Consider the following 26,781-nt stretch of genomic DNA (forward strand, 5'->3'; position numbering starts at 1 on the left):
GTTCATCCAGCTCTACACCTTGTTATCTCAGCTTCAATGCCGTAATTAGATATATACAAAACCCCTACACTTAGAGGCAAAAGTGTTAACAATGAGCCTTAGCTGACACTTTCAAAATACGTTTGGCTTGTAAAATTGCAATAACTGTGTGGAATATAAATTCAATTTAGTTTTAAAGTAGACCCTTGTATAGTGATTGCAACGAGGTCAGCGAGGTGGACCTCGTAGAATGTGATTTCCCTGATTGGGTCTGTTAATCTGGTCCAATCAGGGAGCCCTGGCTAACAGATGAGAACAGGAGTGTCAGACATCCTGTTCACTCTGAAAGCTGGCTCTGAGGGAGCTGGATTAGTGTCAAGCACTTTCCACATGCAAATAAAGGGTGACTTGGAGACAGGATATCGGTATCTGTGGAGTTATTTCACCATTTTTGATCATTTAAACTTAGTAATATGCAAGATGAGCTATAATACTCCTAACAGATGTATGAAACTATATCTGAAGTACCAAAATATTATTAACAGTGTGAGTATTTCGTGACATTTTGTGACAGGAATTTTATTAAATCGATGAATTACACTGTGCCAATTATTCTAAGAATTTAGTAACAAATAATCCATCCAAATACTCAAGAATGTGTTGCCCAGTGCATTGTTTCCATCGCAATAACTCGATGAAATAATTTGAGAAGTTTGTGAAGTGTGGTTGCTAAGCTGTGGTATTTGTTTTTCTTCACTATCATGGATATACGCAGAGCTTAGGAAGCTAGCTACATGTTTTCTGATGTAGAGGTGCCGGTGTTGGACTAGGGTAGACAGGGCCAGACATCACATTACACCAGGATATAGTCCAACAGGTATATTTGAAAACACAAGCTTTCAGAGCTTCACTCCTTCTTCAGGTGTAAGTGGGAGAGGTAGCATCAGACACAGAATTTATAAACAAAAGATCAAAGGGTCACACCACAGATGAGTATGTACTAAACAAACCTAAGATGCTGTTACATCTTTAATCAGTTAGAAGATTTGAATTGATTAATATGTAAATGTTAGTCCTTGAATTCGTCTGAAGTGACTGTCCTGAGGGAACTAAAAGTATTATTTGTGTAAAGAAGAGGTGACATTTTAGGTCAGACAACCCAGTTAGGTGTGAGGCCTTGTTTAGAATCTGTTTGTGTTTTGGTTTGGAGTCAGACTGGTTTTATTTCTGAAGTAGGAATTTATAAAATGCCACATTGACTGACTGTCTATAAAATGTGTACTTTATGAACAAGATAGAATGTGTCTGCAAATACAAATTTACCCCATAGATTCACATCTGTGTGTGCTTGTGTGTATTTCAGTATGTGCGCATGTGCGCATGTGTGCGTGTGAGGGAGAGTTAAAGAGAGAGTGTGTGTGTTGAGGGCGTTTTGGGAGAGAGTATCTGTCTGTGAGGGAGAGAGAGAGAGTGCGTGAGTGTGTGTGGGGGGGTAGAGAGAGAGACAGGAAGAATGTATATGTGGGAGAGAGAGAGAGAGAGTGTGTGTGTGTGTGTGTGTGTGTGTGTGAGAGTGTGTGATGTGGTGGGACACCTGTGGGGCGACATGACCCCAAGATCCTGGTTAAGGCCGTTGTCATGGATAGCGAACTCGGATATCAGACTCTGCTCGGCGACTCTGCATTGTTGTGTATCCCGAAGTTCACCTTGGAGGACTTTTTCCAAAAGATCCAAGGCCAAATGCCCTTTACTGCTGAAGTGCTCCCTCACTTGGATGGACAATCACTGTCTGGTGATTATTGTGCCGTGTCCATCTATCCATTGCCGTAGTGTCTGCATGGTTTCACCAATATGCCTCCAGGACAACATCGATCACAACACTATACAACACTGTCACGGCAATCTCTGCAAGACATGTCAGATCATTGACATAGATACTATCATTACACACGGGAACACCACCCACCACGTACACAGGCAGATACTCATGTGACTCAGCAAACATTGTCTATCTCATACGCCACAGGCAAGGATGCCCTGAGGCGTGCATATGCGCACATGCACACTCGCACACACACACAGACACATACACACAAGCACACACACATGTGAATCCATGGGGTGAATTTATATTTGGAGATACATTCTATTTTGTTTAAAAAGCACACAATTTATAGACAGTCAGTCAATATGGCATTTTAGAAATAAAATCAGTCTGACTCCAAACCAAAACACAAACAGATTCTAAGCAAGGCCTCGCACCTAACATGCGTTGTCTGACCTAAAATGTCACCTCTTCTTTACAGAAATAAAACCTTTAGTTCTCTCAGGAGAGTCACTCACTTCAAAGGAATTCGGGGACTTACATACACATATTAATCAATTCAAATCTTACAACTGATAAAAGATTTAACAGCATCTCGGTTTGTTTAGTACATCCTCATCAGTGGTGCAACCCTTTGACCTTTTACTTATAAATTCTGTGTCTGATACTACCTCTCTCACTAACACCTGAAGAAGGAGTAAGACTCTGAAAGCTTGTGTTTTCAAATAAACCTGTCGGACTATAACCTGGTGTTGTGTGATTTCTGACCTTGACAACTTTTCTGAAAATAGCTTGCACTGTTCCACCTCTGTTACAGGTTGAAAGTTGATAAGACTCTCCATATGTTTTTTTTTATTGAAGGAACACGTAACATATATGTAAATAATGTAAAGCATGAAGATATATCAGTGTATCTTGTACGTGACGTGATGAAAAGTTCACTTCTCTGACTTGGAATAAAAAGTAGTGTGTAATAAAATAGTGTGTGTGTCACTATTAAGATCTTCAGTACATGCAGTTCAGTGGCAATGAAAGTGCAGGTATCTGCCACATCTTCACACACAAGATGCAGGGTGCTCAGAGAGCTCTGTGGTAGGGTGAGGGGAGAAGGCTGTGGGTGGGAATATGTGGTGAGGAGTCTTTATGTTTGCTTTTTCATTTTTAGACCATATTGACACATTCTTAATCCTGCCCACATGAGTTCAGGATGCAAAGAGGTACCGTCAGGCCAGAAGACAATGCAGCAATAGTGCAAAATAATAGTGATTCATTTTGGAAGGTCAAATTTGAATGCAGAATACAGGATTAATGGCAGGATTCTCGGCAGTGTGGAGGAACAGAGGGATCTTGGGGTCCACGTCCGTAGATCCCTCAAAGTTGCTACCCAAGTTGATAGGGTTGTAAAGAAGGCGTACAGTGCATTGGCTTTCATTGGCAGGGGAATTGAGTTTAAGAGCCGTGACGTTATGCTGCAGCTCTATAAAACTCTGGTTAGACCACACTTGGAATATTGTGTTCAGTTCTGGTCACCTCATTACAGGAAAGATGTGGAAGCTTTAGAGAGGGTGCAGAGGGGATTTACCAGGATGCTGCCTGGACTGGAGGGCAGATCTTATGAGGAAAGGTTGAGGGAGTGAGGGCTTTTCTCATTCACAGGGCATAGATAGAGTGGATAGTCAGAGACTTTTTCCCAGGGCGGAAATGACTATTACAAGGGGGCATAATTTTAAGGTGATTGAAGGAAGGTATAAGGGAGATATCAGAGGTAGGTTCTTCACACAGAGAGTGGTGGGTGTGTGGAATGTGCTGCCGGCGGTGATAGTGGAGTCAGATACTTTAGAGACTTTTAAGCGACTCTTGGATAGGCACATGGATGATAGTAAAATGTAGGGTATGCAGGGTAGATTTATCTTAATAGGATAATAGGTTGGCACAACATCGTGGGCCAAAGGCCCTGTACTGTGCTGTACTGTTCTATGTTCTTTTTTGTACATGCATCCAGCCTCCTGTAATTTTGGTGGCAAGGAGCTGTTCTCTCAAGAACTGCATCCTGGATGTTACTGATACTCTTAGTGAAAGTTCATCACAGCAAGCTCCTTGACAGGCAGAGTCAAGCAGCTGGGGCATGAGGGATCTCAGCCATTACTGAGGCTTGGGTGACAGGGACAATACCTCCACATCTGGCTGATGACATATTCAAGAAACCCTCAGGTTGCTGCAGAGGACAGATTCAATGCTGCCCACTTTTCATCCAGCCCAGAACAAACCATAGACCTCCTGAACATGAGGTTCAGATGTCTGGAATGTCTCACATCCTAGTGCTGTGATGCACCTCCCAGTCTCAGACATTGGGGCACGTGTGACTAAGGAGGAGATGCAAGAACAAGAGTAAATATCTGAGGAGGACGATGAGGCTGAGGATTCTAAGATAGGCCAAGATAACTATCAAAAAGAGAAAGACAACACAATAGTTCACTCAGCCAGAGAGCTGACAGAGAAACTCCTATTTTCAGGAAGACTGAGATGATTTTTGTTCTTATTATTATTTCATTTAAAAATTGGCTGCCTTAAATGTTCTATCTCTCAATGAGAACCTCAGACATGACAGTGACCTTTCCTTCTTGGGGCCTTGTAGATAGGTAACAGATTCTGCCATTGGTCCTGTAAGATGCATGTGTGGCATCTACCAGTTGGATATTCCAGGCCCTGGTTCCTTTCCTAATTATTGCTTGTTACCCTCAATGTCCCTGAGACTCTTCTAAAGAATTTTGACGGTAATTCCCATCTTATAAACATGTGATTCCCTGACAGTTGAGGCAATCTCTAGTCACCCAATTTGCTGATTATTTGCTGAGATTTTGAGGTGAGTGATTGAAACACAGAACAACCACTTGTCCTTTGTCTTTCTCATGTCCCATTGGGACAATAAGACTATAACAAATGTTACAACAGTGTAGGTATTCATATATTTACGAATATGAACGTTAGGTATAATGATTGAACAACCACTTATGTTTGTGTGGTACCTTCTCTTTCTTCTTCCTCCACTGTGTCCTAGTGTTGGTCTGAGCTGCATAGCTGGACTGACCTGTACTCCCTGCTGGCTCTGAAAATATTGATAGGTGTTTTCTGGCAAGTCTGGGCTTTCTGAAGGTTTCCAGCACAAGTGCAGGCTCAACATCCTTGGCCTCAGTTTCTGGAGGCAGTGGAGTGATTGGCAGAGGGAAGATTGAACAGCAGGGTATGGGAGTGTTTTGAGCTGAAGCTACCAGCATTCCTGTCTATTATCTTTCCCCCTGTAGAGGTCTGCTAGCGTAGAAGTGTCTCTTTGAGAAAAAGGGCACCTGGAATGAGGTCAATGCGCCTCTTTCCTCTTATGTCTTGTCTTAGTGCTGAGCACATCACTAGTTAATGGAGTGTAGGTCTAAGGACACATCTGGCAACCTCTGAGCATTCTGCTCTACCTGTGGCTTCCACCCTTTTCATGACATGCACACTGGAGCCTCAACAGTTGCAAGAACACCGAGTGACTCCTCTAGATTTCACTCCAGCCCACTGAGGGCCTCTTGCATATCTGTATGATGTTCCCCCTCAACTCTCTCTGTAGGCTGACCATGTGATTGATTCCTGAGGACTGAGCTACATCTTTTGCATACGTCTTGACTCCTGCAGTCCTCACAGTGTCAGAGACCACAAGGATTTCACCTTCCACCAGCTGTGGATATGTGTCAGTGATGTGCTCGCCAGATTGAGCTCCAGAGACTAATTTCGATAGAATACCCACTGAGGTGAATATTTCATGGCTTGGTATGGCAACTGCTCTTCCCAGGACCATAAAACATCACAGAGAGTTGTGAACACAGCCTAGTCCACTGCACAAGACAACCTTCCATCCATTGACTCCATCTATACTTCCACCTGCCTCGGAAAAGCAATCAACATCATCAAAGACCTCTCCCTCCCCAGTTATAATTTTTTCCAACCTCTTTCGTTGGGCAACAGATACAAAAGCTTAAACACATGTACCAGCAGATTCAAGAACAGCTACTTCCTCGCTGTTATTAGACTTCTGAATGGACCTCTCAAATTTCAAATCTAATGTTGATCTCACTCTTTGTGCATCTTCTCTGCAGCTGTAACTTTGTATTCCTTGCTCTTTTCTATTGGCTTTATCCATTCTATATTGTATGATCTGCCTGTACTGCACGCAAAACAAAACTTTTCTCTGTACCTATGTACATGTGACAATAATAAATCATATCAAATCAAATCAAAATCAAGCTGGTGGATCAACTGAGGATTCACAGACTTCCTCCTCAGAGGTTTAAGCAGTGTGTCAAAGGCTGTGGCCTTTTGCACTGGGCCTGTAGAAGAGAAGGGAAAAAAAAACAATTGGTGAAGATGCAGAATGTTTTTTTTGTTTGCCTTCTTGCTCATTCAAGTAGAGCAGAGGGAGCCAGCATCATTGAAATGATCCTGGTTATCTCAAAGGGATTGTTGGGAGGGGAGCAGGGGTCTGGTGAGTTCAGTACATCAGGCAAACTCTTGCCTCCTTGGCTGTCACCATAGCCATGAACCAGCTTCTTATAGCATAAAACAAAGTGATAGAGGATTGAGTTTGATGGGAATGGGTACAAAACCAATTTGTCAGCATGGCATTTCTATAGCTGTAATGTTACTTGCCACTTGTCAGCCCAAATTTAGATATTTTCCAAATTTTACTGTATAAGGACTGTTTCAGTATCTGAGAAGTCATGAATGGCACAGGACATTGTCCAACCATCAGAAAATATCCCCACTTTTGATTTTGCAATGAATGGGCAGTTGGTTGATAAAGTCGCTAAAGATGTTTGGATCTAAGACTCTACCCTGAGGAACTTACATGACATCTTAAAAAATATTGTCCTGAAATGTATTTAGTGTATTGCAATATTTTGGTGATTTCCAAAGACATGTCTAGAATTAATACTGAAAATGTTGAGGTGTTACTTAGCTATTTCCTTTCTTGCTGAATCATTGCTGTTCATTGGTCGTCTGTGCTGCAACTCTTGTTCCTGAAAAAGATGAGAGAAAGCTAACTTAAACAATGTCTCTATTGGAACTGCAACACAAAAAATCATTAATGGCTAGACATGTCAGAATGAATTTGGACTTCATTCTCGAGAAAGTGTGCTTCCGGAGCAGGTAGGTCTCCTATTATATGATAGTTGCATTCTTGTGCAACCTCACGCTATAGAAAATCACATTATAGGGAAATCACAACAGAAAATCCTTATACTGTACAGTAGAAAGTTTGCATCCACCATTCATCAATCGCATTACAGCCAATTTGCGTTAACGAAACATGTGTTATAGCAGAAGTACCTGTACAAAGATCAGGAAAATCAAGGGACAGGGAGTTGCATTGCTGGGTCTTTTCCTTCAATGCAGCCCCAAGATTTCTAGCACTTCCTGGATTACAGTTGTGGAAGTAGGCCCAAATCAATCGAACTTATTCTCATGAAGTGTGAGGGTGAGGAAGGGGAACTGGGATTCCCACCACATTTTAATTTTTTAAATTTATTAACAGGATGTGGGCATAAATGGCTGTGTCAGTATTTATGGTCTATCTCCAATTGCCAAAGGATTGTTTCAGAGTCAATCACATTACTGTATTTCTGGAATAACATATAGGCCTGACGAGGTGAAGATAGTAGATTTCCTTCTCTAAAGGACACCAGTGAACCAGGCAGGCTTTTTCAACAATTGACAACCGTTTCATGGTCATTGTTAGACTCTTAATTCCAGATTTTTATTGAATTCAAAATCCACTGCCTGCCATGGCAGGATTTGAACCCAGGCCCACAAAACATGGTCTGGGTCTCTGGATTAATAGTATAGTGATAATAATACTAGGTCATTACCTTCCCAGGTGGTTTATTTCACAATTGCTGCTTTTCACTGGAGTGGCTGCTGTGTGTTGGTGAGTACTGTGGGGCACATCATGTGGTGCTGAAACAAAGCGCACTGTAGGATGTGTCCAGAATCATATCAACAAGGGGGTGGGGTGTTCCCGGCATATGGAAAACATGCAATAACCTTTTTTTTAAAACTTTCACAATTTGAAGGCAGAATGGTGCTGGGATATTTATTGATATCCTGCATTCAGGCTTCTCGTTCCCCCTGTTATCTCTGAACCTATTGCCAGCACAATGCTATGTCAGTGATCTGGGTCTGAACTGGATCTGCCCCCAAACTGTTTACATGGTGCAAGGTAGGATCCAGGAGATCCTCAGACTGACCAGATGAATATTCATTTGGATCCAAACAAAGCAGAGCCCAGGAAAATTGTTGGGATGACTTTAGGGAATAGGGTGGTCTAACGTGATGTAATAATTTCATTCATTACAACTTAGAAAAAAATGCATATCACAAAATATTCTGCTGCCCTCTCCTGAGACAGAGAAATCTGGAGCTGAGATGGATGGCCAGCAGGTGATGGGCTGGGGCCGAGTGAGACAGTCAGCCCGTCACAGATCTTGAGCCCTGTAGTGGGAAGAGCAAGACCATGTGTGGAAAGACCGTAGCGTGGACAGACTACAGGCTTTGGAAGGCCTGTATTGTTTAACTTTATTTCTTTATCTTCATAATTTGTACTATAAACAACTTTAATGTACAACTTCTGGCTTTTCTCTTTATTGCTCTATCCTTATACCGAACCTATTTTAGTACCTAAGATTTATACCTATGTACTTTGTACCTAAGCTGGCGCGTTGTGTGATGACATTGTACACATTTCAGGACACTTAAGTACACGTGGCAATAAAATTAATTTGATTCTATTTCTATTCTAATTCTACTCTGCAAGTTAGCTATACCTCCAAAAGTGCCAAAACACTTACATGCTCTGAGTCAGAAGCAGTGGCATTAAGTCTAGCTCCAGAGACATGAGCACATTTTTGATTTGATTTAATTTTGTCACATATTCTGAGATACAGTGAAAGACATTGTTTTGTGTGCTATCCAGACAAATCATATGTTACATCAGTACATCAGAGTAATAGAGCAGAATGCAGAACATTATATTACAGCTACAGAGAAAGATTAACTTTAATATATAAGAGGTCCATTCATAAGTCTATTAGCATCTTTCGCTTTTGTGTAATATGAGGAAGTGCTGCAAATCAGTGATATTGTCTTTTTGGGTGAGAGGTTAAACATAGAAATGTAGAAAAATAGGGATAGGAGTAAGCCATTCAGCCCTTCACGCTTACTCTCCCATTCAAGATGATCATGGTTGATCATCCAACTCAGTACCCTGTTCCCACTTTCACCTAATATCCTTTTATTGTCTTAGGTCTAAGAATTATACCTAACTCTTTTTTGAAACATTCAAAGTTTCGGTCAGAACTGCTTTCTGTGGCAGAGAATTGTGCGGCTCACAACTCTCTGGTGAACTAATGTCTCCTCATTTCTGCAGTGAATGGCCTACCCTATGTCCTGGAACTGAGATTTGGTGGAACTTTCCCTTCCCTGCAGGTGGAAAGACAGGTGGCACATAGGGAGACACAACATAGTGGTGACCCCTTACTGTCCACCTGGATATTCTGAATTTTGGAGGGAGGGCTTCCAATTGTCCCATTTTTGGGGCAATCACAGCCATTGTTGGCAGACAAAGGCATGGCCTCTGAAAGCCCCTCTCACTCTGGTCTCCACCCCAAGTGAAGAAGAAATGGTCATAGAGTTATGGCTCAGTTGTTAGCACTGCTGCCTCACGGTGCCAGGGGCCCAGCTTTGATTCCACACTTGGGTGACTGTCTGTGTGGAGTTTCCATGTTCTCCCCACATCTACGTGCATTTCCTCCGGGTGTTCTGGTTTCCTCCCACAGTCCAAAGATGTCCAGGTTAGGTGAATAAGCTGTGGGAAATACAGGGTTACAAGTCTAGCATAGGACAGTGAGTCTGGATGGGATGCTCTTTGGAGAGTTAGTGTGGACTTGTTGGGCTGAATGGCCTTTCTCCACACTGTAGGGATTCTATGCTTATACAGCATGAAACAAGCCCTTTGGCTCAACACGTCCATGCCAATCAGATATCCTAAACTGATCTGGTTCCATTTGCCAGCATTTGGCTCATATTTCTCTAAATTCTTCCTATTAATATACCCACCCAAATGTTGTAAATATACTCACCTTCACCACTTACTGTGGCACCTCATTTCATACACACCACCCTCTCCATGAGAAAGTCGCCATCAGGTCCATTTAAAATCTTTCCCCTATCACCTTAAGCCTATGCCCTCAAGTTTTTTACTCCCTTACTCTGGAAAAAAAAACCTTGGCTATTCACCCTATCCATGCAAATCAGTGGTATTGTCTTTTTATAAACCTCTATAAGGTCACCCCTGAGCCTCCAACACTACAGCGAAAAAATCCCCAGCCTATTCAGCCTCTCCCCTTAGCTCAAACCCTCCAATCCCAGCAACATCTTTGTAAATCTTTTCTGAACCCTTAACAACATCTTTCCTATGGCATGGAGACCAGAATTGCATGCAGTATTCTAAAAGTGGCTCACCAATGTCCTGTTTAGCCACAGCATGACATCCCAACTGCTATACTCGATGCACTGAACAATGAAGTCAAGCATGCCAAATGCTGCCTTCACCACCCTGTCTACCTGTAACTCCACTTTCAAGGAACTTTGCACCTGCACCCCTAGGCCTCTTTGTTTGGCAAAATTCCCTCGGGCCCTACCATTAAGTGTATAAATCCAGTCCTGGTTTGCCTTACTAAAATGCAACGCCTCACATTTATCTAAATTAAACTCCATCTGCCACTCCTCAGCCCCTTGGCCCATCTGATCAAGGCCACATTGTACTCTGAGATAACCTTCTTTACTGTCCACTACACCACCAATTTTTGGTGTCATCTGCAAACTTACCAACCATTCCTCCTATAGTCACATCTAAAGCATTTATACAAATGATGAAAAGCAGTGGACCCAGGAGCAATCCTTGCGGCACATTGCTGGTTACAGGCCTCTAGTCCAAAGAATGTCAGCATCATTATGTCTCTAAGAGTGGATTTTTCCCAATTACAAGTGTTTTGTCGAGTAAGATTCATGAAGCTTCATCTGCCATGATTTGGTGTGATGTTTTTCCAAACAATCTTGGGCTCTTCACCTCATGAATTATCTAACTGGGCTGTTGTGGCCTTTCTTGAGAAATCATGTCGCTGGAGAGCTGAAAGTGATCGCTACTGTTGGGACTGTCTAAGGTTTACTACACTGGGACCCTATTCAAAGACCACACCATTTCACATGCCTCAAGTCAGGATCTGCCCCTCAGACTATGGTGCTCTGCCATTATCACTGAGGAGAAAAAGCAGAGGAAAGGAACGTTTGCTCCCCACTTTGCAGACGGGGACCTGAGGTATTTGTGGACGGGGTTGTGAAGGCGAGAACTACGCTTTTCCAATTATGCACCATTGAAGGCCGCATCACAAGGCCAAGCCAACTTAGAAACAAAATTGCAGACCAGATCAATGTTCTGTCCAGGGTGGAGTGGAACACCCAGCATTGCAGGTGGTTAGCACTGCTGTCTCACAGAGTGAGGGACCCAGGTTCGATTTCAGCTTTGGGTGACTGCCTACGTGGAGTTTGCACATTCTCCCCGTGTCTGTGTGGGTTTTCTCTGATTTCCTCCCAGAGTCCAAAGATGTGCAGGTCAGGTGGATTGGCCATGCTAAATTAACCATAATGCCCAGGGATATGCAGGCTGGGTAGCTTAGCCCTGGGAAATATGGGATTACAAGCATAGGATGGGGGGCTGGATCTTAGTGTGATGCTCTTTGGAACATCAGTGTGGACTTGATGAGCTGAATGGTCTCTTTCCACATTGTAGGGATTCTATGATTCAATGCTGCAGATAGGAACACTGTGTAATGCAGTGACACTCCAACTCCTAAAAAGCAAAGCAAGCCACAAAGGCTGGCAGCCTTGAAGTAAGGGGCAAAGAGATTGAGCGCTAAGAAAACAATGTGAAGTAGGCAGAGGCTAGCTGACAGCTTCCAATGAAGTGCAAAGTGAGTGAACACTAAGAAAGCAACAAAAGAGTCAGATCATGTATCTTGATTTAATGCATGAAACATACGTACAATGCTGAGTGCAAAGTGATCTTACAGAGGCATCCCTGAGCTCCACAGTAATATATTGAAGGGTGAAGTGGTGTTCTTAGAGTAGCTTTGCTGTTGTGATGAACCTGATGGTTTGTTGATGCTGATTTGCATGGATGAAGCGTCAAGGAGATTGGTCACCATGAAGCATGCATGGGCATTGTTCTGAAGAAGCAGTTGTAAAATAGCTAGGACAAGCTGCAGCTGTCAGGTATCCGCTCTGACTTACATATTGGGAATTTGCACCATCTAGTTTTAGTAACACGCAAATACATGGAAAAAACGCAGCCACTGCTCAATGGTGAGATTCTGAAGGTGCCATTTAAAACTTGAAGGGAAATTTAGGATTATTCTCAATATTGAGAATCTTTTTTTTCCATTTTCACTGTAATTTCCCATCTTTCTTGATATTAATCACACCACACAAAAGAGAAGGAATAATTTTACATATAAAAGGTTTCTGCAGGGTTTCTGCCAGCGGAGGGTGACATTTAACAATGTAGAATTGTACACACTATACAACAACACCACCTGCTGTGATTCCATTGTAACTCCATTAAGACAAGGAAAAAATGTAAATTCTAAAGAAGAAAAAGGTAAGGAAACAGTGGTCAGATTTTCCTTATCTCTTAAATCGACAGGGATAAGCAATGAATGATTTAAAATGCATTGCTTAAAGGTTGCAGGAACATCAGAGAAAATTAGCCACCCCAAAAATCATTGTGATGAGAAAATGGATATTGTTATCCAAGAGTGTTGACCAGTTGCGGAGCCTACCCTTGTTTAATTATTTCAAGGATTATATCTTCCACTGGCAAGGTTGATGGACAAAAATAAAGCCTAAGAGTATAAATAAACTGCTGGCACAGATGGAATCGCTGCCAATATACTCTGGGTTAGATTTCCAAGTGAGTAGCAATCTCATGCGGATTACACCTCTGGCCTTTCTTTTTAAGAAAGAAGAGAACACTGCATTTTGAACAGGACATTCCACTCAGGACACCCTTAGAAATGCAGTTTCCATTCTGACAGCTCTTTCATAACGCAGAACTGTCAGAGGATGAAGAACCACGTCCCCTCTTCACAGCAGTCAACTACCTTATTCTGAAATTTAAAGGTCTTGATAGCCACTTTGACAGCTGCTATAAAAAGGTAAGTACATAAGGTAAATACAATGTTAGGATGCTGGCAGAGTAAAGTGTCAGATGGGTAGGCACAGTTACAGCACAGTACAAACCAGCTGAGGGGACAACATGGTTTCCATGTCCCCAGAGCTGGTGAAGCTGTTTGACCACATCATCCTCCTGCAACTCACTCAGGGACAGGGAGTTGTGTAGCAACTGTGAGGAACAGGACTGTTCAGATTGAATTGAGAAGCATTAATAGTCACAAACCTCAACTGTCTTTCCTTGACAAATGGAATCACATCATCCAGATCATGGGAAAAGACTAGATTCCTAAAACCAAGAAAGAGGCCTGTCCTGGACCACCTACATTGATATGACTGTAAGGAAGGCACAACAACACCTCTTCTTCCTCAGGAGGCTAGGGAAATTCAGCATGTCCATAAGGGCTCTTACCAATTTTTTATAGATGCACCGTAGACAGCATTCTACCTAGAAGCAGCATGGCTTGGTACGGCAATTGTTCTGCCCAATACTGTAAGAAACTACAGAAAGTTGTGAACACAGCCCAGACCATCCATCCATTGACTCTATCTACACTTCTCGAAGCCTCAGAAAGGCAACCAACATCATCAAAGACCCTTCCCATCCCAGTTGTAATCTCTTCCAAACTCTTCCGTCAGGCAGAAGATACAAAAGCTTAAATATATGTACCAACAGGTTCAAGAACAGCTCCTTCCCTGCTGTTATTAGACTTCAGAATGGACCTCTCAAATTTCAAATCTTATGTTGATCTTGCTTTTTTGTGGTGCTTTGCAGCTGTAACTTTGTATTCCTCGCTCTGTTCAATCACTTTTGCATGTTATGATCTGCCTGTACTGCAAGCAAAACAAAACTTTTCACTGTACTTAGGTACATATGACAATAACAAATCAAATCAAAAGACTATAATCACGGAGATGACGCTCGGTGCATATGTCAATGTAGACCACAGGCTGAAGAGGCATGTGGGACAGATAACTGCACAGCAAGCACAGATCCTGTTCTTGTTTCCCTATCTCCACAATAAGCCTCACACCAGATCACAGCCATGAGATGCTCCAAAGAAGAACTGGGAAAGAAGAGTTGTGACCAGGCTGGGCACTTCAAATGAGATTGTTCTCTGCAACCACTGCCATCAGGCACAGACATACTATCCAGAGCAAAGGCCTTCACTTTTCATCAGGCATTAAACTAGTTAGGCTTCCTGCTGAGACCCAGGCAGGGTGAATCTCATTCTGCAAGTGGCCCAGTCTTATATACAACAAGGGGATCTTGCTCTAGAAAGAGTATAACACTTGCCAAGATAGAAGGGTCATCCTTAGCTGACATAGGAGCAGAGGTGTCAACTATTACCTACCAGGTTGTCCATCTTGCTGAGGACTTAGAGCTGACTGTTGACCCTTCCCTCATCCAGATCGTGGAGGTCAAGACATCCCCTATCATGTCTACATTGAGCTTTCCCTATCTGCACTCAACCATACTTTTCATAGGCTGACTTTTCTGATTGTGTGTGACCTGATCAATACTCCAGTGAAAGTAAGGAAGCTTAGAATACCCATAGTGTTGGGGTTGAACATATGAAGAAATATTCAGACATCATTGGAAAGCATGCAAAGTTCTGAACAGCAGGTTACAAGGTCAGCAAATAAGGTTCAGGAGTTTTTGACTTTGCTTCGCATACTCAATGTGTCTCAGCCCTGTAACTGTACTTAGAACTGTCTGAGTAGCAGCGAATCAGGGTTGTTCATTTAGTCAGTCAGACCATCATTGTTCTTGAATGCTCATGCCAGTCAAACTGACACAAAGAAAGCAAAAGTAATGCAAATGTTGATGCCCTTAGTTGGAAGATGGACCACAGAATGAAAATCACTCCTGCCCAACTGAAAGGGGCTGTAACTGATGCCAGGCCCAATCCTGAATCAAAGACAGCACCTCCCTATGGCATTTGGATGAAGCTTCAGCAAAATGTCTCCTAACTACTTTGGAGTGGAATGCAAACCAGGTTCGAAAAGGCAGAACCTGGTGTGGGTTCACCTTTGAAATCTATCTCGAATGATGACCTCAAACAGCTTCAGTTGATTTGATGCAGGGATCAATAGATGGCACCATTACTCGAAGACCCAACATCCACTGATCCAGTGCCAGCTGATGAAGGATTCTGAGCTGGAACTGTTGAGGAGGAAGAGGATCAGGAAGGAGGAGGATGGAGTCCATAATCACCTGGCTCATGATAAAGAGCGAGAGGTGAAGCAACTTATCCTTCGCATCAGCCTCAAATATCAAGAATTAGTAGTAGTTCATGATCATTCAGGATACCAAGTGATGACTGCCCTGACCAGAGCAGTGTGACTGACCTGATAACTGCTGCTATTGATGACTGCAGTCATATTTCTGAGTAGTGAACCACAGCCAATGCAGAGAAATGACTTCACCCCAGCATAGGATCCCTGGTCACTGAGAAATCTCTCGAGGTCTTTACAATAGATTTTATAATCTTCATCCCCAGTAGTAATAAGGTATGTGATAACTTTGTATGGTTGTGCAAAAATCCCCACCATCTAAAATGCCGGACAGGACCTTGGACTGTTCTAATATCTAAAATACTGGACTACAACATACACACACAGAGCCAGAATGATTTGGGACTATCATTCAACCTGGAATTCCAATTTACACCTCCACTCCAGCAGAACAATCAATCAAACCTAACACTCTAGACTGGAACTAACTTTTACATTTCGGGCTACCCGCACACCAATTGTATTCAGCCTCAAAGATACTGGACATTCAACTTAAATCAAAATACATTCACACAAACTCTTAACTATCAGGAAGCCAGTTGACCTCAAAGGGAGCAACAGAAACACAATGGCAACACAGATTTGATGTGGAGATACTGGCGTTGGACTGGGGTGGACAAGGTCAGAAGTCAGGCGACACCAGATTATAGTCCAACAGGTTTATTTGAAATCACAAGCTTTCAAAGCATTGCCCCTTTGTCAATCACCTGAAAGCTTGTGATTTCAAATAAAACTGATGGACTATAACCTACTGTCATCTGACTTCAAACCTTATCACAGATTTGAGAGGAGATAACGGGGCATATAATCTATATAGCTGCTCACCCTGATCTTACCAAAAAGAGAGATCTTTCAACAACAAACTTCCACAGAGAACAGCTTCCCCACAGGTTTGCAGCCCCAACAAGCAGCTTCGGAACCAAGAACCACAGAGGCCAAACAGAGAAGCTGAATCGGGAAGCCAAACCAAGGGCATCATCGCAACAAAGGACATCCGAGAGGGGGAATACCAACCTAGTGCTATCCGAACAACAGCTTCCAGACACAGGCCTGTTCCAAACCAAGAGAACCGACAGCAAGAACCTTAGCAACCAGACACACTTTAAAACCGTGTATTTCTTCAGTGGTGAGATGAAACATCTGAGAGTTCAATGTTTCTGACCTAGCCAGCAGGGAGGGGAAGGCGGGTGGTGACAATGCAGGGACCTTAAGCATGGGAAGCCTGTTTAAAGTTTCTGTGATTAAAGCTGCTGTTAAGTTTCTAATAATGTTTAACCTGTGTTCAATTTAATAACATATTTAATTGTGTCAATTTCACTTCTTATTACATTTGCCTTTATTGCTCATATTATACTTATCTTTTGTAATTAATAAACACAAAGGTTCTTTTGCCCTGAAACACCTGTCTACTGTGTTCTTCATTTCACATTCCTAAATAAATCCAGTGTCAGAACCAGGGATCTGAGACGATTCGAACCAAGTAAAAATCAGTGAATTACTGATCGCAAACCAGAACCCTACAACTTTGAGAATGGATTTAAAAGCAAATATAATTATCCAATTGCATAAGAAAGGAACCATGAGTGAATTGAAAGTGTACATACTCCTGCCCAAGAATTTAATTTAATTATTGACAAATGATTGCTGCACAGTACCAGTATCTTTCACAGTTTGAGTGGCCGTTGTGATCCTTTTCATTTTGTACACTGCCAAGCTTTTGCAGTCCTGAAACTAATTCACTGAGGTTTAATAAAAATATCCAGGGTGAGGAAAGCACCTGATTTTCAATAGGCATTGTTGGCTGATTACACAATTTACAAGAAGATCCTATCTTTATTTTAAAATTCCCAGGGGGTGGGATTCTTGTCCTTTGTGTTACAAAACAAAGGATAGTAATTTTAATTGGTGTGATTTGATTTTTTATCCATAAAGTTGATGAACTTGAAAGTTGTGCAGATTTGTTTTGTACTGTTTAAAATCTTGCATTTGTCAATCAAATTTTAAAAATTACAACTAGCATTATTGTCTATAAAAACAGTAACTTAATCCAGCACCTTTGCCCTATTGTAACGACATTGTCTCAATGTGCTTGACCTGAGCAATATCAAACATAATATAGGTGCAGGGCTGGATGAACACAGCAGGCCAAGCAGCATCATAGGAGCAGAGAGGCTTCGGCTTCCACTGTCATCAGTCACAAGGGATGTGGCTATCCAAGTCAAATTGTGTGGCGGCCAATCAATTGGCATGATGAAAGTTTGATGCCCGTCCATTCATCTGGTGGGAATGGCCAGTGAGGGACTAACCTTGGCATCAGCTGACAGAAAGACAGCTTTAACCCATTTTAAACAGCTATCTAGCCAGCACACAGTGTCCTTTAAAATCCGAAACCCCTCAGCCTCTCAGAGCTGACAAAAAGCTTCTTGCCCTTGAGCTCTCGGAGGCCTCTAAACTTCCCAAAATAACGGTCTCCCTTCCCTTTCCAAAACAATTCCAAATCACAAGTTCTGAAATGGGTAACTTCTACTTTGAAGCCTGAGGCTTTGCTTGGGTACTACCAGCTGACTGTCATTAAATTCAACAAGTTAACACCAAATCACATGTAAAATCATGGAAATGAGCATTAACACTATGGTCAATTAGCAGAGCGGCTTCCTATTGTGTTTCCTGTTGCTGGTGTAACGCAGACACGACACACCATCAGACCTATACTGTTTCCCCACTACCTTCCTGCCCTTCTTGAGTGAGCTTCATTAAATTTGATCCAAAATCTACGATATTTTCTATCAATGGACCTGGCAGCAGAATGAATGTGTAGAGCTGGATGAACACAGCAGGCCAAGCTACATCAGAGGAGCAGGAAGGCTAACGTTTCAGGTCAAGACCCTTCATCCAGCTCTACACCTTGTTATCTCAGATTCTCCAGCATCGGCAGTTCCTACTATCTCAGCAGAATGATTGCATTTTCTCATTAGGAAACAATCTATTGTTGCTTAAACCCTGCTAGATCAGGGCAACAGAGAGTCAAAATTCAGGTATAAAGTTAGTCTGCTCACAGGAAATGCTGTCAAGTTGATTACTTGATGAAAGCCTGGTTTAGGAAAAGGAAAAATGGTAACTTCTTGGAATTATCAGGACGACAATTGGGAATCTTTTCAAAGGTTGAAACCACAATCCCCAGGACAGATAACAATGGAACCACAGGTCAACTGCAGAAAACAGGCAGTAGAGAAGAATAGAGAGTCCAGGAACATATAAAGGGATAGTGCAGTATAAATTAATACAGCATGGAGACGGAAACTTCAGTCCAACTAGTCCATGCCATCCATGTCCCAAACTAAACTGGCCTGACTTGCCGGCACTTGGCCCTTATCCCTCTAAACCTTTTCTATTCATGAACTTATCCAAGTGTCTTTTAAACATTGTAGCTGTACCTGCATCTACCACTTCCTCTGGCAGTTCATTCCACACATGAATCACTTTCTGTGTAAAAAGTTTGCCCCTCATGTCCGTTGTCAATTTTTCTCCTCCCACCTTAAAAATATGCCCCCTAGTTTTGAACTCTCTCACCCTAAGGAAAAGACGCTTGTTATTCACCTGATTTATGCCCCTCATGATTTTATAAACTTCAACAAGGTCACCCCTCAACCTCCTACATTCCAGTGAGAAAAAGTTCCAGTGTTTCCAGTTTATTTTTATGTCTCAAACCTTGATAAATCTTTTCTGAATTCTCTCCAGTTTAATACTATCTTTCCTATAACATGGCCACCAGAACTGCACACAATACTCTAGAAGAGGCATCACAACATGCTTACAGTCATTTATTAATCAATTCATGTCACCGCAAACTCTTATTAAAAACAGTTTAATCCAAATTGATCTGAAATGTTAATGCAATGATACGAAATACTACAGATTTAATAAGAATTGTTTGAATTATGCTAATTTTAAAAAGACTAAAATACATTTGATATAAATCTAAATGCCATTACACAAGCATTGAAACATGAGAAAATTGATTATTAAAGCATATGAATCAATACAGCAATGTAAAGAAATGCTAACACAAAACTAGGAACATCAAATACAAACTTGTTACCATCAACAAACATCTTTCAGATGTAAAGTTTTTGCTCTTGATGTGAAATGAAGAAAGTGCTTTAAACATCAAACTTCCACTGAGGAATGGTTATTTTAAGGACCCTCTCCATTGATTGTTCGCTGTTGTATTTCTAAACTGTTACAATCACATTGGTGGCTCCCTGAGACGTCACAAATAAATAACAGTCCTCACAACAAACAAGATAACAGACTCAGAAAACAACCACAAAATCTCGGTGCCACTACACCTGCTTTTTCTACTCATTACAAACAAAGCTAAAGTAAATAACGTGATATAATTAGTACTAATCAAATTGCAATATCAGCAAATGTTTGGACTAGGATCACCCAAGTTAACTGTTGGTAAAATAAACAGTCAAACTGAGATGCTAAAACATACGCCTCCTCTGTGTTGCTAAGAAACAGTCCTCCTGCAGTCCCCTTATTAAATAAAACAGACGTGCAAAAGTTATACACTGATGCTAAATGAAAGCAATATTGTCCCAATATAAAAAGACACAGGATAATTTAAGTTTTAATGCCCTCCACCCCTTTAATATTCGGTTCTTAAACATCTATGTCCCTGTTTGCAATAATATAAAGATTGAATAGTCTACAAATACCACTCTTGAAAATGTGACGTCTGCATTTGCTTGAGCCAAAGTTGTGATGATAAATTTAATTATAAATTTAAATACAGCCACAACAGCAATGGTACTAATTTGCTGGATCTCTGTCATTAAGCTGCCGTTGAAATCTTACCTTGAACAATGGAGTTTCTTTAAGAAATTGATCTTTATTACTCTTGTCTATATCGTAGTGAAGAGGACAATGTTTATCTAAGAGTTTGAGCTGCTGCAAAGACAGGGCTGTGGCTATAACAGCGCTTATCAATACATTGGAGTGCAGAAGGACAAATTCACTGCCTTTACCAAATAATGTGGAATTTCTAATAACTTACAGCCCAGATTTTCTAAAGACCTGACAGTTGTTATTGCAGCAAGAAATTGGAACCCTGCAAAATACTCATCATGGCACATCCCCAAAGTAATTGCCTGGGAAACTAAATTAAATTAAATTCCTTGCTGGACAGAGATACGAAGTAGAATGGACTACTCCAAAGAAGAGTACCAATAACTGAACAACCAGGAACACGATAGATAATAACCTGCTGATCCGACCAAAAAACACACCCATCAACTCAACAGACTGACCAAGACCTTTGATACAGACCTTCAAGAGGATCCTGCACTCTCATCCCAGATACTTTTTGCATACCAGACTTCTACTGTCCACCGAAGATACACAAAGCCAACACAAACTGGATGTCCCATCGCATCAGGCAACGGATCCCTGCATGAGAACCTCTCTAGCTACGTCGAGTGCATCACCCCCAGCTTCTGTCATGACATTACAGACTTCTTACAGAAACTGAGCACCCAGGAACTTTCCTCGTCACAATGGATGTTTCGGCACTTTACACCAGCATCCCCCACGATGACGACATCGCTGCAACAGCCTCAGTACTCAGTACCAACAACTGCCAATTTCCAGACGCCATCCTACAACTCATTCGTTTCATCCTCAACCACAACGTCTTCACCTTCAACAACGAGTTCTTCATCCAGACACATGGAACAGCCCTGGGAACCAAATTTGCACCTCAATATGTCAACACTTTCATGCATAGGTTTGAACAAGACTCCTTTGCTGCACAGGAACTCCAATCAACTCTATACACCAGATACATTGCCAATATTTTCTTCCTTCGGACTCATGGTGAGGAATCACTGTAACGACTGCACAATGATATCAACAAGTTTCATCCCACCATCAGGCTTGTCATGCACCGCTGTTCAAAATTGGCCTCATTCTTCAAAACATGCATCTCCATCAAGGACAGACACCTCAGTACCTCACTCTAATGCAAGCCTATAGATAACCTCATGGTGCTACACTTCTCTAGCTTCCACCCTAAACATGTCAGAGAAGACATCTCCTATGGACAAGCCTTGCATATACACAGGATCTGCTCAGACAAGGAGGAATGCGACGGACACCTGAAGATGCTGAAAGACGCCCTTATAAGAAAGGGATACGATGCTCAACTCATCGATCGCTAGTTCTGATGTGCCACAGCAACAAACTGCAATGACCTCCTCAGAAGACAGACACAGGACACAACCGATAGAGTACCCTTCATCATCCAGTACTTTCCAGGAGTGTAGAAACTACACCATGTACTTCACAGCCTTCAACATGTCATCGATGATGATGAACATCTTGCCAAGATCAGCCGTATGCCTCCAGGTCTCACCTTCAAACAATGCCAAACCTTAAACAGACCATTGTTTGCAGCAAACTACCCAGCCTTCAGGACAACATCGACCACATCACCGCTCAACACTGCCATGGTAACCTCTGCAATACATGTCAGACCATCGACATGGACACTGCCATCACACGTGGGAACACCACCTACCACAAACATGGCAGGTACTCATGTGACTTGGCCAAAGTTGTCTACCTCATATGCTGCAGGCAAGGCTACCCCAAGGCATGGTATATTGGCGAGACTATGCAGATGCTACAACAATGGATGAATGGACACCACACAACAATCGCCAGACAGGAATGTTCGCTCACAGTCAGGGAATACTTCAACGGTCAAGGACATTCAACTTCCAATCTTTAAGGCAGCCTTTGAGATACACGACAATGCAGAATTGTCGTGCAGAAACTGACAGCAAGTTCCGCTCCCATGAAGACGACCTTAACCGTGATCTTGGGCTCATGTTGCGCTAAATGTAACCCCACCATACTGTTCTGTATTGGTAAAATCTTCCTTACCATCACCTTGATAACTTGTCATGATCTCTCTACCTTAATTAGTTTGTACAGTTTTGGATTACTTGTTTTTTTGGGTTAGACCCTCGGCATGTGACACTTATACCTATCATGTTATTCCAGCTGTTTGATTTGTTCCAGTACTACATTATTATTAATTTTTTGTAATTATCTCTCTGCCTGAATTAATAGGATTATAGGTCATCCCTTTGCTTGTTAGTCAGCTGTTGATACTTTACTCACACCATGTGACACCTTTAATCACCTGCAGAAACTTATTATTCAACCTGTTGACATTCCACTCGCATCATTTGTATGATCTTTTGATCTCTGTGCCTTTAAATTCTGTGCCTGTGTGTTTCTCTTCACTCCATCTGACAAAGGAGCAGTGCTTTGAAAGCTTGTGATTTCAAATAAACCTGTTGGGCTGTAACCTGGTGTCGTGTGACTTCTGACCTTGTCCCCCCTAGTCCAACACCAGCACCTCCACATCATAGCTTTTCAAATACAGGCAGGCTTCCAGGTGGGGGTTAGTGGCTGCTCCATTTGGCTCAATCTTTCATTTTATTCCTCCCCACTGCTATTATAGCCCCAAACTCCTGCAAAGTCTCACACTTTTGCATTGCTGGATTTATGGCCCCAAACTCTTCTGATCCCTTGACCAATAATTCTTCTTCAACCAATATAAAAACAGAGCAGCTGGTAATTATCATTCTACTGTTTATGATACTTTGCTTTATCCAAGGTGGCTGCACCATTTCCTATGTTACAAAAGTGACTACACTACAAATGTATTTCATCAGTGGTGAAGCATTTTGAAACATCCAGTGTTTTTCTATTCATTCAGGGGATGTGGGAGTTGCTGCCTGGGCCAGCATTTTAGACAATCCGTAATTGACCTAGAGAAGGTGCTGGTGTTCTGCCTTCCTTAGCCATTGCAGTCAAACTGATGTACAGAAAGCCACAAGGAGATCCAGGATTTTGATCCAGTGACACTGAATTAATGGGAACATATTTTCAAGCCAGGATGGTGCGTGGCTTGGAAAGGAAATGACTGGAGATTGTGCATCCATTTACCTGTTGCCCTTTTCCTTCTGGATGAATGTCCTTATGGGTTTGGAAGGTGCTGTCTAAGGAACCATGTGAACTGTGTTGCATAAATGCAAGATTTTCTTTATTTTACACATCAGTGTTAAAAACAGAGAACTAACTCTGAAATGATGAAATATTCCAAAATGAGTCTTTTAGGAACAATAATTAATCTCAAGAGTTTTGGCTGCTTTCTGTCATGTAGTTTGTTATTTGTGCTTGTATCATACTTCCTGGTGTATTGAACAAAATTAGACATGCAGTTTGATTAAACTTTTCTGAAACAGGGAGCAACACCAAATTTTTCCACTAGGTAGCAGCAAATCTCTACTATTCATCTTGCTCATTTGTGAATCTTGCTACATAAATCTGCTCTGGAACTTTAAGATTTTAGAAACGCATTAGGTGCTGGCTAGCATAGCAAATGGATGACATCCTGGCACATTGGCAGCTGGGGCCGAGTTTGACTGTTAATAGCAATAACCTACATTTATACGACTCCTCCAATGTTAAAAACTGTCCCAACACACTTCCCAGGAGCGATACAACAAGCTACGTTATGAGATATGAGTACGGGTAACCAAACATTTGGCCTAAGAAGTCAGTTTTAAGGAACATGTTAAAAGAGGGTAAAAATATAGAGAGTTGTAAAGCTTATGGAAGGGACTTCCAGAGTTTAGGATCATTGGTGTGGCCATTAAAGGTGAAGTGAAGATAATTAGGCATGTGCATGAGGCCAAAATTGGAGGACTGCAGACATCTTGGAAGGTTATGGGCCTAGAGAAGATTATTGTGATATGGAGGATGTTTACAGTGATAGATATTTTGCACGTGGCATGTCCGTCCTACCTAATATGTGCTTCTGCAACTGAGTTTGTCACAAACTACTGATTGGAATTCAATGTTAAAGGATAATTTTCCAGGTGCAGTCAAAGGCAGAAAGAGGTGTGATCAAAACTTGGGTAAGTGAGAAAAAAATATTTTGAATTCTTCAGCTGAAATAAAAGTTCTCCATTGGAGTTAAGATAGGAAGACATCTATTGTCCACCACATCAATGAGTACAAGAATAAAGAACATTAAAAAAATGTTAAAAAGAAGGAGGAATGGCAAGGCATTCAGTGTGAGTGGAAATGTGAGGTGATATAATAGTACAGTGGATACATAATCTAGTAACGTTAAGAAGAGCACATTTGTTCCCTTCCTTCCCCCTACCTTATAGTCTGCAAACACGTTGGTCACAAAATCTACCTCAAAGCCCTGATGTGTTACAACGTCACTTCCAAATACTTCTGGTGCAACCTGCTCAATGCCCGCAGTTGGAAAGGGTGGGCATGCAATGCATGTGTTAGAAGTCTTGCACAAAAGCTATTCTGAATAATTTGATGCATTTTATGTAATCCTACTCCATTATGCCAATGTTAATCATTCTTAGCTGCATCAGGGACCACTTGCACCCACATCCACCCTCATCCAACATCACCCCAAATAGTGCTATTTAAAAGGATGGTCATCCAGCTGGTAGGTGAGTTGTTTTTGAGTTAGCTCTGCTGTAGCAATATTTGAGGAAATTAATTTCAGAGAGGTTTTGGCGAGTTGGATCATCCATTCCGGGAGCGTAAAGGGAGATCACCTTTATACATCAAGTGCATAAGAAGTATTGGGGCCTGGAGTTGCAGTGCCTCTGTGCCTGCAAAATGACAGAGAAATGGTGCAAAGGTTGCAGAGAGAGGAGCATTTGCACAGAGAGAGAAAGAGGTGATTCTCCGCAGAAGGTCCTAGCCATCTTGGGTTTTATGGTGGCCTTCCCCTTCCTTCACCGCACTCAAACACTACCTGAGGCTAAAATAAAACAAAGAACTGTAGATGCTAGAATTCTGAAACAGAACCAGAAATTGCTGGAGAAACTCAGCAGGTCTGCCATCACCTGTCGCTGCTTGGATTCAACAAGGACATCAACTCAGTATAGGAGTTGGGAGGTCCAATTTCAGCTGTACATGACATTGGTTAGGCCACTTTTGGAATACTGCATGCAGTTCTGATTTTGCTGTTATAGGAAGGATGTTGTGAAACTTGAAAGGTTTAGAAAAGATTTCCAATGATGTTGCCAGGGTTGAAAGGTTTGAGCAATAGGGAGAGGCTGAATAGGCTGGGGCTATTTTCCCTGCAGTGTCAGATGCTGAGGGTGACCTTACAGCAGCTTATGAAATCATGGCAGGTATGGATAGGTTGGATAGCAAAGATTCTTTTCCCAGGATAGGGGAATCCAAAACTAGAGGGCATAGGTTTAAGGTGAGAGTGGAAAGATTTAAAAGGAACCCAAGGCGCAACATTTTCACGCAGAGTGTGGTGTGTGTATGGAATGAGCTGCCAGAGGAAGTAGTGGGACAATTAGAATATTTAAAAGGCATCTGGATGGGTATATGAATAGGAAATGTTTAGAGGGATGTGGACCAAATGCTGGCAAATGGGACTAGATTTATTTAGGATATTGGGTCAGCATGGATGAGTTGGACCAAAGGATCTGTTTCTATGCTGTACATCTCTATGACTCTATAACTCTAACAGCCAACATTCTATTTGCCTTCCCTACTGAATGTATCTGCTAGCTTCTTGGAATAAACATCTTTTCAAAAACCATATTATTGAAATCCTCAGCCAAGTTCCATGCTGCAAAATGCAACTAAAACCTCACCCTCCAGCAATTGGCACATAACCCATACTTTCAGCCTGACCTTAGTGCAGCTGAGTCAGCATTTGCAGATTCTGACTCTGTTCTACGATCTAAAGTTCGTGCCGTGCCAATATCTGAGTTAATGGCTGCAAATTATGGTGCTTTCTCATCAGCTCTGTGCTCCTCCTCGATCTCTTCCCCCTGAAACTGCTGACACATGAACAGTTCTTGGATACCTGAGAGCAGAATATCAGAAGGGGGAAGTTGAGGTGATGGAAGAGCACGTATGCCATGGCCATACCATCAGTAGATTGTACTTCATGGACAATTGGACGATGAGGGGATGCTAGAATTTTAAAGGGGGCTCAGAATAAGAACATATTGTCATCCTAAGTGTCCTTGGATACAATGAGTTCTGTGATGCCTGATCAGATGCGATAGCTCACCATCTCTTCCACAGTGTTCAGGGAATTTGAATACGCCTGTTCCCAGCCACTTCTGCTCTGCTTCCTAGAGGCAACCTTGTGCTGGAAGAGAGAGAGAGATAAAGAGCGAGAGAGAGAGACACGGCAGAAATGTCAGTAACTGCGCTACACTCTAGGTGATGTTCCTGCCGTAGTTGAATAGCATGAGAAATGTTGATGCGATGAG

This window comes from Rhincodon typus, chromosome 2, assembly GCF_021869965.1.
Source record: "Rhincodon typus isolate 14 chromosome 2, sRhiTyp1.1, whole genome shotgun sequence".
Classification (NCBI taxonomy): domain Eukaryota; kingdom Metazoa; phylum Chordata; class Chondrichthyes; order Orectolobiformes; family Rhincodontidae; genus Rhincodon; species Rhincodon typus.